General features: G+C 41.4%; 1 protein-coding gene and 1 long non-coding RNA gene across 3 annotated transcripts in view; one reads left to right on the top strand and one right to left on the bottom strand.

Annotated features, from left to right (window-relative positions):
• The window catches only part of UTRN (utrophin), a 594,587-nt gene that overhangs the window by 15,862 nt on the left and 562,385 nt on the right, over nucleotides 1-16,340 (top strand). The window lies entirely within an intron of this gene.
• LOC122465072 lies at nucleotides 6,941-15,055 on the bottom strand. The gene is made up of 2 exons (XR_006289639.1): nucleotides 14,966-15,055; nucleotides 6,941-7,905 (listed from the first exon to the last, which is right to left on the bottom strand). It is a non-coding gene; the product is annotated as an uncharacterized LOC122465072 (long non-coding RNA).

Raw genomic sequence — 16,340 nt, forward strand, 5'->3', positions numbered from 1 at the left:
TGTTGTTCAGAGCTTGGTACAATGAGGTCCTGGTTCATGACTCTGGCTCCAAACCACTACAGTAATATTCTTGCTAACTAACACCTTCATCCCATTTAGCACATTTGCCTGATTTCAGAGGTTCTGCCGACTCCTGTATCTGACTTCATAGATTGGAGCAGGTGCTGAGCACCTCTGAAAATTAAGCAATATACCTATTGTGCTTTAGGTTTTTCTTTCACGTTTGAGAGGGTTGAAATTTGTCTTGTTACCTGAGGAAGAGCTGTGGGAAAACTGCTGATTGGCATGCATATTGTGCTGATAGAATGTGGCATATTTATGCAGACAAAGTAGTGCCTTGTATATTTAAAATTTTTTGGGTACTTGTGAGTGAAAGAAATTGTGACTGAGTAACACATGTGGATTGGTATTTAGGATGTATATAGTTGAAGAAAATATTTTTTCCATGGGCTATTGAGAAGGAACATGTGACAATTTGGTCTAATCACTCAGAAGTTATGGCCTGTGTTGTGCAGGAAGTTAGAGTAGGTAGTCCAAGTGGTTCCTTCTGGCCTTAAAAATTTGCTAGTGATACAAAACCTGGTGGAGGTGGAACAAAGTAATTCAGTTAAGAAGGATGTGGAATTGGACAGGCATACATACAGTTAAGGGCAGATGCTGGCTTATGCAGTTAGCTTGGGAGAAATGTGAGGTTTTGAGTCTTGGAACAAAATACTTTGAAAAATTTTCACAATCCATTTAACAAATAGGTTTTGTTAATTTCTCTGTACTGGCTTGTTTTGTTTAAAATCAGATGTATGTGTGGTTCCCTCCTCCTCCTCCACCCCATTTGAAGTGTCAAGGGAGGGAATTAGAAGGAATATGCCCCTCAAATATTATGTCACAAATTACTGAGAAGGAAAAAGTGTTGTCCCGGATAAAATACTAAATATTTTGGATGGTATTTAATAGGAAGAAAATGAAAAGAAAACAATTTTGGATGCACAAAGGAAAGTACTGCTTAGATGAATTTATTTGAGCAGTTAGAGAAGTGCATATTGGGAGTAGCATGCACATCTCTGGTCTCTAACAGCTTTTACATAGCTATGTTTTAGTTTAATGTAAAATGAGTCTGGGTGAAATGGTATTTAAATGCCAAAACAGGTCCACCCTTTTTCTTAATTTCTTCTGAGACATCTGTCTGATATAACCTGGCATTGAGCAATAACTAGGGTTAGCATAAATCACTCACAAAGGGAGCCCCAACTCTCTGTCTTGACTTTTCAGAAATATGTGCTGCTGCTCTTTTCCTCTCAGGACTCCATGGGAACAGATTTCAGTAGTGGGGGAAGGCCCTTTGCTGGGAAAAGGCTGTCCTGAAGAGATGGAACTTGCAGTTAACTCTGAAAACTGTCTGGGTTTGTCTGGTGCTTCTGGGACGGTATTACATGTTCAGATTTCTCCTGCTTTGACTGTTGCACGTGTGCTCAGGAATTTTTATATGGGGCTTAGCTATAGTGTTCTTTTAGAGTGTCCCCAACTTGTTTGATTGGGGATTGATAAGTGGTCTCTTCAGACTTGTATACGTGAACATTTAGGGTACGTCTACACTACATCTTATATTGGCATAATTTGTGTTGCTCAGGGGTGTGAATAAATCATGCCCTCCCCCTCCCCTGGCATAAGTTATACTCACATAGCACTGTCCACACTGGCATTTATGTTGGGGGAATAGTTAAATAAACACTCTAGTGTAGCCATGCCTTTAATCCATGGCAAACTGCGATGTGTCTGCTGAGGACTGTCTGTGTGAACCCTGCTAATGCACATTAACAGTTTCTTAATGTGCTTTGCTCTAGTTTTTATTTCAAGGAGGACTAGATCAAAGCACATTAACAAACTGTTAATGCACGTTAGCAGGGTCAACTTGGACGGTCGGTCCCCAGCAAGCTAGTGTTGGGTAAATTTTCACCCCAACTTTCCAGGAACTAAATACTCATGTAGACAAGTCCTCATATAGCCTGGTTGTAGCCCATTCAAAGCATTGTAGATTAGTAGTAAAACTTTAAATTTAATCGGTGAATGAATCAGGAGTCACAGAGCACAGGAGTGATGGTGTTCTCTCTGGCCTTTGATGCTCAATAAATCAGCTACTGAGTGATGTGAGAGTCTTTCTTCAGCCCTGGATAGAAGGAATTGCAGCTGTCTAGCTTGGTCAGTAATGAAGGCTAGACTATCACAGTGCCAAGGACCTCGTTGGAGAAGAAGGGATGTGCTCTCTGGGCTCATGAAGATAGTAGGAAAATGTTCCATTCTGCTACTGTTTTTGTGTCCAGGAGCAGTGAGGAATCCAGCAGGATGCCAAGACTGCTTACATTTCTTCCTCCTGATCAGTGGTTGGGTATCTCATTTGAGGTTAGTGTTCCAGTAAATGCTTCAAAGTGGTTTTTTTTTCTCCTTCTTCCTTTTCTCCAGTTTGAAGAGTTTGCGTTATTTTATTAAGATCATTTTAGACAAAAGAATGGCCTGATGCAAGGTAATAAATTTCTTAGAGGCGCCATTTCTAATTCATTCTAACTCCTAAACTAATTAATGGATTGACTTATAAATTCTCAGAAAATTCATTCTGTCCTAAAAAAGAGAGTACTGTAATTTTGGGGAGGATGCACTGTAATCTTGAAAAATAACAGTGGTTGAATCCCTGTTTGAAATGCAAAAGTCAACTCCACCTTAATTATAGAATCACAACCAGAGCTTCCATAATTGAGCAGAGGGAAGGGGGAATAAGAGTGCATAATGGCAATTTTTATGACTCACTAGTAGCTGCTGTCACACTAGTTCATTTCCCCCCCCCCCCGCTCTTCTTTGAAGTCAGTGCATCTTATACAAGTTCAAATGCTTCATTAACTTACAGCAAGAAAACAGAGTTGTTTCCTAATTAGCCATGTACAAATGATTGGGCTATGGGAAAAGAAATTTAGTTTTAAAGAAAACTGTGACCAGTGGCTGCTGTAGGTCATTGTGGGTGCCTCCAGCCCTTCTTTGCTACACTTGCACCTTTTCAGAGTTTCTGACTTCCACTGTAGCTGCTAGGCTTGTCTTCTGCTGCTTGGGGTGCCTGGAGTAGGTTCCCTTTCCTCCCATGAAGATGAGCTGTGCTGTTAACAATTGTGAAAGCTGAATAGAATTGGGATGATGGAACATATACTCTGTCTTGGTCTACGCTTAAAAGTTAGAGCAGTTTTTAAACTAAAGGCTGGGGGAAAGCTGACAGGTGCGGAGGAGCACGTGGTTCAGACATCCCGTAGGGGAGGATCTATAAAGGGAGATTCCCTATGTCCTAATGAGGAGGAGAGGATGAAAGATGATAAAATACAGGTAGGATCCGATGAGAAACAATAATTGAATGGGGAATGTTTTTCATTTGAGATCACGTAATGGCAGGTAGCTAAAAAGTGGCAAGATTCTCTTGCACAAAATACACAGTCAACCTGTGGAACTCCTTGCCAGAGGATGTTGTGAAGGCCAGGACTATAACAGGGTTCAAAAAAGAACTAGATGCTAAATTCATGGAGGATAGGTCCATCAATAGCTATTAGCCAGGATGGGCAGGGATGGTGTCCCTGGCCTCTGTTTGCCATAAGCTGGGAATGGGTGACAGGGAATGGATCACTTGATGCTTACCTGTTCTGTTCATTCCCTCTGGGGCACCTGGCATTGGCCACTGTTGGAAGACCGGTTACAGGACTAGATGGACCTTTTGGTCTGACCTGGTATGACTGTTCTTAAGTTAGATCAACATAGTTACGGTGCTCAGTAGTGTAAAAAATTGACGCCCCTGAGAACCAAAGTTATGCAGACCTAACGCCTGGACCTACCAACTGCCACTTGGGATGGGGGATTAACTACAGCAATGAAAAATCCTCCTGTTGCCGTAGGAAACATCTATGTTACGGATGCTACAGCAGCACAGATGTGGTGTCATAGCTGTGCTGCTGTAGTGCCCATAGTATAAACACAGCCTCTTTCAGTTCCCCGCCCCCCACTTCCCTCTCCAGCTGCCCAAGTGTCGTAACTGCCGCTGAGATTTACTCTTGTTCACATAGAGTAAAGGTTGGAAAACTAGTTACATTTATAGTCTGTTTTTTATTACATGTGATTTTTCTTTTCTATCCTCCTTGCTCCTAATAAGAAGGCTGGGATCCCTCAAGATCCTATCCAGTATTCTTTTTATTCCCCTCTGTCCTCTCCAAAGTCTCATACTCTGTGTGTGTGTGTGTGTGTGTGTGTGTGTGTTTATATATATATATATATATATATATATAAAAAAAAAAAAAAGTGGTGGTTTTTCCTTGGAGCTGAGGTGGGCTAGACATGTCTCCCTTTGGAGACCAGTCATTAGTTAGCTAGAGGAGGCCACTTCATAGTTGAGTGAAATCTCTTTTATTCCCCTAGGTTCAATACAGTGCCTGCCACGTCTACTTTCTTATCTCCTGAGGAGGAGAACTGAACTCTGATGTCCCTCCCAACTTCCGTTGCACATGGCAGTGCCTTCCCCTTCACAAGAATGCTGGACAGGCCCCTCACACATCTTTATATAGTCTTTTATTTTTTTTTTTTCTTTTCTTTCTTTCAGAGGGAGCATGAGGGTGTGGACACAATTAAAGCTAAGAACAGCTAAGCTTCAGACTTTGTTTGCCTGGATCAACAGTTGAGAAATGTGCTTATTTAGTCATGAAATATTGAAGGAAATGGGTTTAGAAGTTTGGAAGCATAATGTTAATGAATTCCATGTGAACTGTAGGTTTTTCTTTTCTCTTTTTTTCTTCTAAGAAATAATTTCCATGATAAACTGCCCCTATGACCTATCTTTCTAGATCTTCTGTGAGCAAAGATTTCTCAGTAGTTCTTTGACCTCTTTTCTCCCAATAATTTGAGAGAAAGGGTTTTATGTTAATATATTCTTATCACTGCTTTTATCAGGAGGCAGAGTTATATAGTTACCATTTTATATAGGGCAATAATACGAAACAAGGGTACTAATGTGGATTTTCATCTCCATAAAAGAAGACACAAGGATGAGATCTGTTCTTTGCTTTCTTTGACTTGAAAAATTTGCAGCTAATGAAATATCCCAAATGGCATCCACTTCAACCATCCAGTCAAAACCAGTCAGTTCTTGAATAAATGTATGACACGGTTGTGCATGACCGGACCCTGTAGCAGCTCCATGCCAATGAGTTCCAGAATCATAAAGAATGAATATGTTGATTAAAACAAATACTGGTATTTTTATCAAAGGAGATAATGTAAAGAGTAGGGGAAGTATCACTTGCTGTGGGACTTGTTTGGATTATCCCCACCAATAGCTTCGCTGTAGCTACAAATCTGAATTAGCACTTTATTCCCTCTAAAACAAGTTATAGGGAGGAACAACAAATTTAGTGCCAGAGGCAAACTGAGGGAAAATAAAGAGACTTAGGCTATGTCTACACTTGCAGTTGAGTGACACAACTTTTTGTCGTTCAAAGGTGCTAACCCACCTGCTCCCCCCGAAAGACAAAAGTTTTGCTGGGGCAGGTGTCAGTGTGAACAGTGCATTGTCTGCAGGAGCGCTCTCCTGTCAACAATGCGAATACTGCTTGTTGGGGGTGGAAGTATTTTGTCCGCAAAAGTGCCAACAAACAGTGGCTACATTGCCCGACCTTTAGCGACATAGCTGTGTCGCTAAAAGCTGTGTAACGTAGACAAAGCCTTAGTCCTGTAGTCTAAATGATGTGATTCATCAACTGAAATGTAGTATTAATAGTAATATATACCGTATGGGGGGAGGGGAGAAAAATCAAGGATTGAACTAAAGCAGAAAGAATTCTTGCGGGGGGGAGAGAGAGACTCCTTGCTAGTGGTATGTCCCTCCAGCTCTTATTGCATTGAGGCCAGCTGACTGCCAAGTTGTGTAGTGGAATGAAGCTGGGGTATAATATAAAATGTTTCAGTTCCAGTCACTGGGTTATAAAAACACATTGTAAGCACTCGAGAGACAGAGCAGAATAGCAATGCTAATCCTAGCACTGGGTGTATTCATTATGTTATGACAGTCTGACAAAATCTATGTTCGAACTAAGCCTACAAGTTCAGAGGAACTTCAGTTGAAACCTGTCATCTTGAATGTGATATGGTGTAGTGGACAGATGCTGTCAGCCCATGTTGTTAATTTCAGTTTTGCATAGAGTAAATGTAATATAAATGAAAATTGTGAAGCGCTCTATCAGACTTCCTGCCCTTCTACTCAATAGGGGAGGGAAAAAAGATTAGTGACCCTTTCACCTTCAAATGTCTGTTTTATTCTAATCTCAGTACTTTCCCCCTTAAAAGGTTCAACTTCATGGCAAACCTTTGGGCTTAGAGGAGGTTTTATTGTGGCTACATTGGTAACTGTCACTGTGGCCTGGGTAGGATCATTCAAGCCACAGGAGATGCCGTTTCCCCACTGTTCTTTTCCCCTCCCTCACCTCAGGATGAGAAAAAATAATTACATAGCAGTTCTCTGCTGGCACAGGCAGCAAGGATTCAAACTCTGCCTCTCTCTGTATGACATGGCAATGCTCGGGCAGCTTGGGACCTGAAATTATATTCTTTGTGCAGTGGATCTTCCTGTTCCAAACAAACGGGTCAATCCGGTAACTACTCTCAGAAATCCAATGAAGCCTTGTGGAAAACTTAGTAAAGTGTGTTTTTTTTTTTTTTTTTTTAAAGTCTGAAACAATATGGCCAGCCTTACTGTAAAAATTGTTTATTTGTATTACCATAGCGCCCCAGATCCCCACTAGTGGACCTGGAACCCATTGTGCTAGGAACTGTATAAACGCAGAACAGAGAGACAGTCCCTCTCCTCAGGTTTTTATGTTTCTTCCCCTGTCAGATAGGCTTGGCAGAATTCAGTTTTCTTTATTTTTTAAAAAAAAAAAAAAAAAAAAAAAAAGGAATTTTGACATATCAGTTTATTTTTAAGCAATCTTTATTTTCATCTTTTACATTTTCGCAATTGTGGAAAATTACGGGGCAGGGATCAGATGATTATTTAATGACAGTGGACATTGAGATTCAAAAGGTTAAAGCTTTATAACTATTAACACACAAATTGTCAAAATCACATGTCAAAAATACAAAGTAAATATCCTTAAATCCAACTCTAACTTCTCTAGCAGCATATTTCTTTCTTTTAGCTGTAAATTTTGATCATGGATAGAGATTTTTTCATTGGTTTGTCTGTGTGTGTGTGTGTGGTGAAATTGGGATTTACTACACTTACTGATTTAAAAATCTAATCCTTCCAACCTTAGTATTAAGCACTTGTATGAAATCATAATTTTTGTTTCTCAAGGGTTTGCCTGCTCCTCCTGCTTGTTTCCCCCGGAAGTCACCTTCTGTTAGTGATGTTGCAGTTTGTTGCTGCAGAGGTGTTCTTATGATTACACATACAGAACATGTGACCTTCAGTGGCCAATGAGCTGCAAGCGCAAGTAGACATTTAAACTAAAATTCTAGGTTCATAAAATAAGTGGATAAAAGGGGTGGTAGTGGTGGGGGAAGGGGGAGCAAGACAGTTGTTTCCAAAGAGAGTGGTGTCTCTTGTTTTCCCAGAAGCATCAGGAGGTAGGAGATACCCACTCTTCATCCTCTTTGATATTGCTTGGATATGTCCATGATCTTCCCCCCATTTTACCATTTTGTTGGTCACTTCCTGTCTTTGAGTATAGGACTTGGTTGGTTGGTACTGAAGCTTCAATTGTTCTAATCTGCCCCTTTGCAGTTTTCCGTCCCATAGCCATGTTTGCTATGCCTTGAATGAATTTACACCAAAGACGATGGATGTGAAGTACAGCAGCAGGAAGCATCACTGTTTTAAGACTGGTGGCTTATGGGCTGTAATTTGAGAAGTTTTGTATTAGAAGCTAATTGGAAGAATGAAATGCACAAAAGCTGGCATGTACCACTAGACTCTGCTCTCACAGCTTTGGAAAGAGTATCATACTAGTTGGATGCCAGGCTGTTACCATCTCCCTGCCTGGAAACAGCCAGGTCAGAGGGGTTGAAGCTAGTAAACATCCATTATCTAAACTTGTGTAAAGTTCAAGCCCTTATTTGTGTCTAATTTTCCTCAGTTTTGACGTTTATTCCCCAGCTTTCTGAAAGTTAGTGATGATAATCCTACTGCAGGATTGGCTTTTTAAAGCTGCTCCACTAGTGAGAGGTAAGCTCGTAACTGACCACCTCATTTGTTTGTGTTTTGTGTAATACACTTGCTGTTCACCAGCCCAGTGAAAAGGAATTCACCAGATTGTTCCTACCTTCAGGTCTTCCACATAGCAACCCCTGGTGAAGTGCTTTTAAAATCTTTTGTAATCAAAGGACAGTTATGCTCTTGAAGGAGGGGATACGTTGGTCTTAGTGCCATGCGGCTTTAAATTAATCTGCCCCCCTCCCCCCCCCCCCACCTTCTGCTTCTATGGCCCACACCCTGTCCGTTTATGTTAGCATTATGCCTTTGGGCTGCAGCATGGGGTATTTTTAAATGTATTGGCCGCCATACACTGCAACTTAAAACAACTTTGAGTCCACTACAGATTTGGTATTTCATACACAAGTTTACTGTAGCAGTGAACACATGTGCCTGCCTGCTTTTTTCTCACAGTTCCTGTGTAGATTTATCAAATGTCTGACTGGGTTAAGAACTTGGTAACTTTTCAATAAATGTTTAGCTATGAAAGGCTAAGTATGAAAACTTGAATCAATTAAAAAAAAAAAACGTTTTGGTTGGCAAGTATTCTTACCTATATCATAACTTCTAAAATCCAAGCACTTAAAAGCAAAGAAATAGAATAAGGATGTCCTTAACTATTTTACACTGCCTACATAAATGGGAGCAGAAAATTGGGCCCATAATTCCCACTAAGAGTAGCACACATAAAGCTGAGCCCCAAAATCATCCACAACAAAAAAAAAATTGGGTAGTGTTGCAGAACAAATGAATATAGCTAGCATATAAGTTTCCAGGGGGATTTAGTTACTTGGAAAGTTTAAGGGAGCAATAAGAGAACTTTTTGGATCTAAAGAGAGACAAAGAAACAGACAAAAGTCAAAATTCCAAATTAATTTTTAACTAATTGCAGCTCAGAAATGGCTTGTCATTTCTTCTAACTTTACAAGAACATACTCTTTTTGCTTTCATAATAAATGTGGCAATTTTCAGACTCAGCCAGAGGTGAAAGTAAGCCGGTACACCCTGGTACAGCGTATTGGCAAGAGCCGGTGCACCATACTGGGGCAGCCCGGCTTCCCCAGGGGGGCAATTTAAAGGGCCTGGGGCTCCCAGCAGTGGCTGGAGCCCCAGGCCCTTTAAATTGCTTCCAGAGCCCCACTGCTGGAGCCCTGGGGTAGCAGCTGCGGGGCTCTGGCGGCTATTTAAAGGGCCCAGGGCTCCCCAGCTTCTACTGCCCTGGCCCTTTAAATAGCCACCGGAGCCCTGCTGCCGCTGCTCCGGGAGCTATTTAAAGGACCGGGGCGGTAGAAGCAGGGGAGCCGCAGGCCCTTTAAAAAGGCCGCAGAGCCCTGGGGTAGCGGGGGCTCCAGAGGCTGTTTAAAGGGCCGGGGTTCTAGCTGCCTCTGCTGCCCCGGTCCTTTAAATAGCCACTGGAGCCCTGCTGCTTCCCCCGGGCTCCAGCGGCTTATTAAAGGACCGGGGCAGTAGAAGCAGGGGAGCTCTGGGCCCTTTAAATAGCCCCTGGAGCCCTGGGCTGCTGCTGCTACCCCGTGGGGGAGGGAGGGTGGGGAGGAGGAGAAGGGGATGGGGTACTTACCTTACAGGGTGGGCTGAGGCTGGCTCTGGCCCCCCCCTTCCAGGGGCCAGAGCTGGCCCCAGTGTACTGGTAAGTCACTCGACTTACTTTCACCCCTGGACTCAGCCCATTTTCCAAGTCAAAGTTAGATGATCAAAATAGGCTTTATAATGGAAGCTTGTGTTGTGTAAGGAGGTACTGTGTCTTGAGGTTAGGCCAGGAGATAATGATCGACTGAATGGATTGAAAACAACTTTATTTTACTTTTGTAACAAAACTTTTATCTTTTAACCTGAAGAATTTCAAAGTGGCTTATTGTATACGTGCAGGAATCACTTAACCATTGAAGTGCAGGCACCTGTTGGGTAGATGGGACAGGCAGAGGTTGGAAGGAAAATTCTGCTCCTGCCTGTGTACGGTTGACAGGACCATGTCATTAAGGTCTAGTTTGGAAAGCTTGTAGCAGTGAAGAGATTTTGCCAGCCCAGATTGATAATTATGGTCTCTTAATCAGGTCATCAGATAAGGTAAATTTTCCCCAGAGCTTCCCCCCCTCCCCACGCTTCTGGTAGAATTCCCTACATAATGTCCATGAGAAGAGGCAGAAAGACTTTATTTGGCTATCACAGTAAATTCACTTAGACAGATGAGGGTAAAATGTCATCTTGAAGTACAGATTGCTCTAGCAGTCATAAAACACTTTAGACATCAGAGAAGAGGGGACTGTAATCCAGGCTCTGAATATAATGGGATTATGTGACTGTGTAGATGATGATTTACCTTTTTTTGCCAAGAAGCTGTATAAATAGGAGGGGGAAAAGCCATTTTACAGCCAACTTCGGACTTCTGAGCTTGCCTGCCTGCCATTTTGAATTCTTAAGGTGTATGTGCCTGTCTTGGAGCATGAAGTGAATGCAGTGTCATATTGGGCAGGAGGGGCTGAGTGGTCAAGCTCTGAGTCTTGGAGGGAAAAAGACGAGGCTTGTTGGAGAAAGCTGCTGTCATCTGGGGTGCTATAAGAGTGGAGCTCCACTTCTGTGTAACTGCAGCTAGAGAAAGTGCTTTTCATGCTGTGCTTTATATGACTGGAGCTCTGCTCTGGTGGGGTTCTGGAGCCCTGAAAAACAGCTGCTTCCTCCTGCAACTACCCTGACATTCCCTCATGAGGTAGCTGTTCAGTGGTTCAGCTGATACTACCCAGTCCCTCCTCTTCTTTTCTCAAGAGCTGCACATGTTACTGAATTATTCAGTAATCAATGATCACGGTAGCAAAATTCCCAGTTCTGAGGCAGAATTCATTGCCTCTCGGCAATGTGAATCGTGAAAGAGAAGGTGAGGGGCTTGTTGTCTATGCATTGCATACTATGTGGGGTTCTTTAAGAGACTGAAGTTTTGTGAATTCTGCTGTGTGAGCCAACTCCAATTTATCTCCTTCATTCTGCAAATACTGTACGGGTATAGTACTCTGTCACTGCTTGACTGGACTGCAGCAAAATACCTGGGCCTGAAGCTTTCAGTGCTTTGCAAACTCCCAAGTAGTACAGAGTGCTACAACATATTTCCTCAGCAATGCCGGCTACTACAAACACATTAGACCTGTCCTCTGCTTCCTACACAGGGCTCTCATATAATTTTGAGTCAGGTTCAAGATTTTGGTCCTTACCTTCTGGGTGCTCTGTGGCCTGGGCCCAAGGAATCTAAAAGGTCTCCACCCCAGAGCTTTGGGTGATCATGGTAAACAACTCCACTCCTTAGGCACAATGGAACTTTGTCATAAAGGTAAAGATCTTCTGTATCGGAAACAGCTTTCTTGGAGGCCAGTCCGGAGACTGTAGAATGAACTTGAACTAAGGACAATCACAAACCTCACCACTAGAGCTGGGCAGAGAAAGGTAATTCAATTTTGGGAGGGTTTTGATATTCAGAACTTGGTTTTGTTTCAGTTCTGGAATGAAAATAAATATATATTTTTTGACATCCTCTGTGAAAGGGAATGGAGCTGTGGCTCTGGCGTGCCCTGGCTTGTTGACCCAGAGCCATGGACTATGGGAGTCCTGGGTCCCCTGTGCCACGCCGTCTGCATGGCGGGCTGCCCCAGAGTTGTGGACTGCTCTAGGACATCCTGCCTGGCAAAGTCCTGAGGAGTTGGGTGGGTGACCATGTAGATGTAGAAATACTGCCTCTGAGTTCTGTTGAAACTTCATTGAAAGTGAACAGTCTCTGCAAAATGTTTTGATTTTGATGAATCTGTAAATTGTGACAAATATGCTTCCCTGGAATTTTTCCAGTCAACTCTATTCACCGCCTTATGCTGCAAGTGTGTGTGTGTGGAATATAGCTGAACCTTGAATAATTTTTTTACTAAAACATTGTGTAACTTTTTTTTTTCTTGTGGAACACTTAGAAAAATATTCATTCTGTGTCATTTCTTTTATTTGTGAATGAAGAAATTGCATATATCAAACTGGGGTTGAGCCACCTGGGTGTCCAGTCAGCGTACTTCACTATAGAAGGACTCCAAGCCTTGTCAGGCAGTGAAACTAGAATGTTAGGACAAGGATGTGGATGTAATAGACACAGAAATGTATGGGGATCTTCAGTTGTCTCTACAATGGCTTGAGTTTTGGTTTTTTTAAACACTATATTGTTGTGGGGCCCCTTATCTGTCAGAGGAATTATACAGAGTATTCAGATTAAAAAAAAAATGCAGTTGTTCGTATAAATTTCAAAAGGCTGCCAAATCAAAATAATTCTCTCTGGTTAAATTATGTACCTTTATTAAAAGGAACTGCCTCTAACTTACTATACAAACACTGTATTTTCTAATAGTCTTTGATTCTTCTCTCCCCCCACCCCCTTTTTTTCCCTTTCGGGTGTGGGTGTATTGAATCTCAACTTTTCCAAATCTGTCTCCTCATTTTACGAAAAATTAGCTCTTGTTTGTCCAAATGTCAGTATTGCAGCATCTTAACCTACTGCTGTACAATTGCAATACAAAAAGCTTTGCAATCTTATTACAAAATAATTATACTTCATAATGGAGAGTGTGGTGGAAAAAGATGAATGGGTTTTTCTTTTCTAATAGTTTAATGAGAACTGATCCTATAATTACAATTTACCTTTTTCCATAATAACATATAACTAGTTTGACAAGTCTGCTCAGGGTTAACTAATTTATAATTTCATTTAAGGGTTCCCTTTACGTGTGGTATAAATAACTAAGTGTAATTTGCATAACCACACATTTAATTTTGAAAAAGATCAGTACTTTCAATATGTCTTCAAATAAGAATACAGATGAAGCAGAGATTTTATTCAACGTTTTAAAATGGCATTCTTGAAGGGAATAAATAAATTGAATGTAGAGCAAGATGAAATAATGGTGGAAAGAAATGGGACAGGCTAAGAACTTTGCCCCAGTTTCTCCATCTGTAAAATGGAAATAATACCAGCCTCTCAAGGGTGTTGAGAGGCATAACTAATCTTTGAAATCTTTGGATGAAAGATGCTGCTGACCACAAGAGAGTTCTTGTCTGATCGTTCCATTTTCCTGTGCCCTCCCCCAACCACAATGATTGTACAGAATGCCCCCCTCCAAATGGAAATGCTCCTTAGTACCCAAACTTTTTAGCTTAATGCGGGGACATCTAGTATTTGCGATCTGGCCATCAGCAATGGAGCCTGGAGACGACTCTTTCAACCTCACGTAGCTTTCCTTGTTTAGCCGAGAGACTTGATGGACACCAGCTGTGTGGCGGTAATATTCTATGCTTTGTGGTCAATTTATTGGAAAAATCCAGTAAAGAGGGTTATAGCCGCAATACAAAGTTTGTGTAACATCTAAAGCCTTCCAAAGAATAGTGCCAGTACTCCCCTGTACTCCATCACAATTATTTTTATAGACTCTAATTCTGTCTTGAGGTTCTTTTTAGGCTTGTTTTTAGCTAAAAAGCATGGCAGACTTGCCGGCAGATTTGCCTGCCTCCTTGCTTATGCATCTCTGTTATGTCTAGCCTGAGAATTTTGGGGGAATTCTCTGATTGTGCTAGTTACTTAGTTTAACATTGGTAAAAATGCTATGGGCTGGCCTTCGGTAGTGTTCCTATTGCTGCTCATACTTACAGAGCTGCACCACTGGTGGGAGAATTTCCTAAAATTCTTAGGGCCTAGTCTCCTCAAGTGGATCAGTATGACTACATGTGTGTGAAGCCCCAGTGAAATCAATGGGATTTGACGTGGCCCTGGGGCCTGCGCTATGTTGATCCAATTGCAGAATCAGGGCCTGAGTCAAACCGGATATGTGTTATAAAAATGGCAGAAAATCTTTCAGGGTCTTTTAGGCTGCTCCAGGTGAAGTCAACAGTTTATTTGCAGATAGCATTTTGTGTTTAAAAAAATCCTTTGAAAATAGATTATTAGTAAAGAAAAATTGGAATCAAATCTGCCAGTTTGCTACTCCAGAAAAAAAATTCATTAACTTTCTGGTGGATGGTAATTTTTGTTCGTTCAGATTTGTTTTTTTAAACTTTGTGTATGTGTGGGGGAAATATCTTGTAGCCTCTTCCCCCCTCTCCCCCCCCAACAGTTGTCTCAACTTAATTTCAGATTTTAATGATATTTTGTTTGATTTTCTTTTTGAGTGAGTTTTAACTTTAACAGAAAATGTCAAATTGGCCTGGGGATTGACTCATCTCCATTGTGCTTTATTCTGGGCTATTGTACAGTTCATTCTTTGAATAGGGCGGAATTCTTTTTTCCAATAAAATGAGGAATTTCACTTTAGTGGAAAGATTTGAAGAATATTCACTTTCTTTCCTTTAATCTTTTCAAGCTGACTTTCTTTTCAGAATGGTCCTTGTTCTTCTGTGGCAGCCTGCCCAGACTGAAGGGAGCCAGTGTTAGGAATGAAAAGTATATTCACTTTGAAGAAGAAAGTTTTTAACAAATCTGGAAGGATAGAGACCATACAAATCAGAAGAATAGAGCTGGTTGTTAAAATAGCTTGATTTGTGGTGACTGAAATGGTGGTAGACATGGTTCTTGAGTAGCTTAGGCCTGGTCTACGCTAGCGGGGGGATCAATCTAAGTTACGCAACTTCAGCTATGTGAATAACGTAGCAGAAGTCGACATACTTAGACTTACTCACCATGGTGTCTTCACTACAATGAGGCTGCTGCTGCTGCTCCCCCGTTGACTCTGCCTGCCTCTCTCGTGGTGCTGGAGTACAGAACTCGACAGCGTGCTCTGGGGTTGATTTACCGCGTCTAGACTGGACGTGATAAATCGACCCCTGCTGGATTGATTGCTGCCTGCCAATCCGGCAGGTAGTATAGATATACCCTTAGTATCTACAAGACAATTCCCTCGTAACATGCACACCCAGTTACACTATGCCTGTGTCACACTTGACCCACCTGCTCTACTTAAACTGGATACAGGATGTGTGGCAGGTAAACAATGGGCAAAACAATAGACTGAATGAAATAGGAGTCCCTCTTAACCTGCTTTGTGTAGTGTGGAGAGAGATAAATTATGCAGTTTTGTACAGGTGGAAAGCTCAGTAAATTTTATTGTCTGTTATAGGTAATGAAAAGTCAAGATGTAAAGATCAGGACACTCTACCCTCTGTCAGTAGTTTCTTCATTAACCAGATCTAGCCAAAATTTAATGTGATCTGTTAATTTTTTACTTCAAGTAATGACTTGTTACAGACAAGCCTTTCACCACGTATCAGCCTGGGTCTATGAAAGTGGGAAGTACCTTAAAATACAGTAGAAACCTTTTCCAGTTTAATATAGCGAAGGAGACTCAATATAGCTGAAAGAAAAGGAGTACTTGTGGCACCTTAGAGACTAACCAATTTATTTGAGCGTAAGCTTTCACTTCATCGGATGCATGGGGGGAAGTATTTTTTCATGCTTTGTGTGTATAAAAAGATCTTCTACACTTTCCACAGTATGCATCCGATGAAGTGAGCTGTAGCTCACGAAAGCTTATGCTCAAATAAATTGGTTAGTCTCTAAGGTGCCACAAGTACTCCTTTTCTTATATCTCATATCCCTTTTGGAATTGCCTTTAAGATGTCTTGGAAGATATAATTAAGCATCAGAATATTTAAAAAATATTCTCTTGTTGTAATTTGTGCCTTGGATTGTAGTTACCCCGTCCCTTGGATTCTGATCTCTTTTCTCCTATGTGTGGGTTTGTGTTTTTTGGCCACTCACCCTATCTTCTCTTTCGTCTCTCATTTTCAGACTCCTGTAGTTGTTTCTGCTGATAGTGGGATGATGCTTTTGTGGTTTTCCTGTAGCTGGAGATTTTTCCTGGCATATCAAAGGTTTTGTAATTCTTGTCACTTAATGTCTATTGATTGCTTGAAACTGGAATCTTTTTTTAAAGCAGTTCAGCAGTCCAAGAAATTTAGATGTAATCTTTCAATAGGGCTGACTAACTGCAGTAGTTCACTCTCAAGCATGGGTGTATGTTTGTCAGTGGGAGACACCAATATGTTTAGGGCTACT

This window comes from Chelonia mydas, chromosome 3, assembly GCF_015237465.2.
Source record: "Chelonia mydas isolate rCheMyd1 chromosome 3, rCheMyd1.pri.v2, whole genome shotgun sequence".
Lineage (NCBI taxonomy): Eukaryota > Metazoa > Chordata > Testudines > Cheloniidae > Chelonia > Chelonia mydas.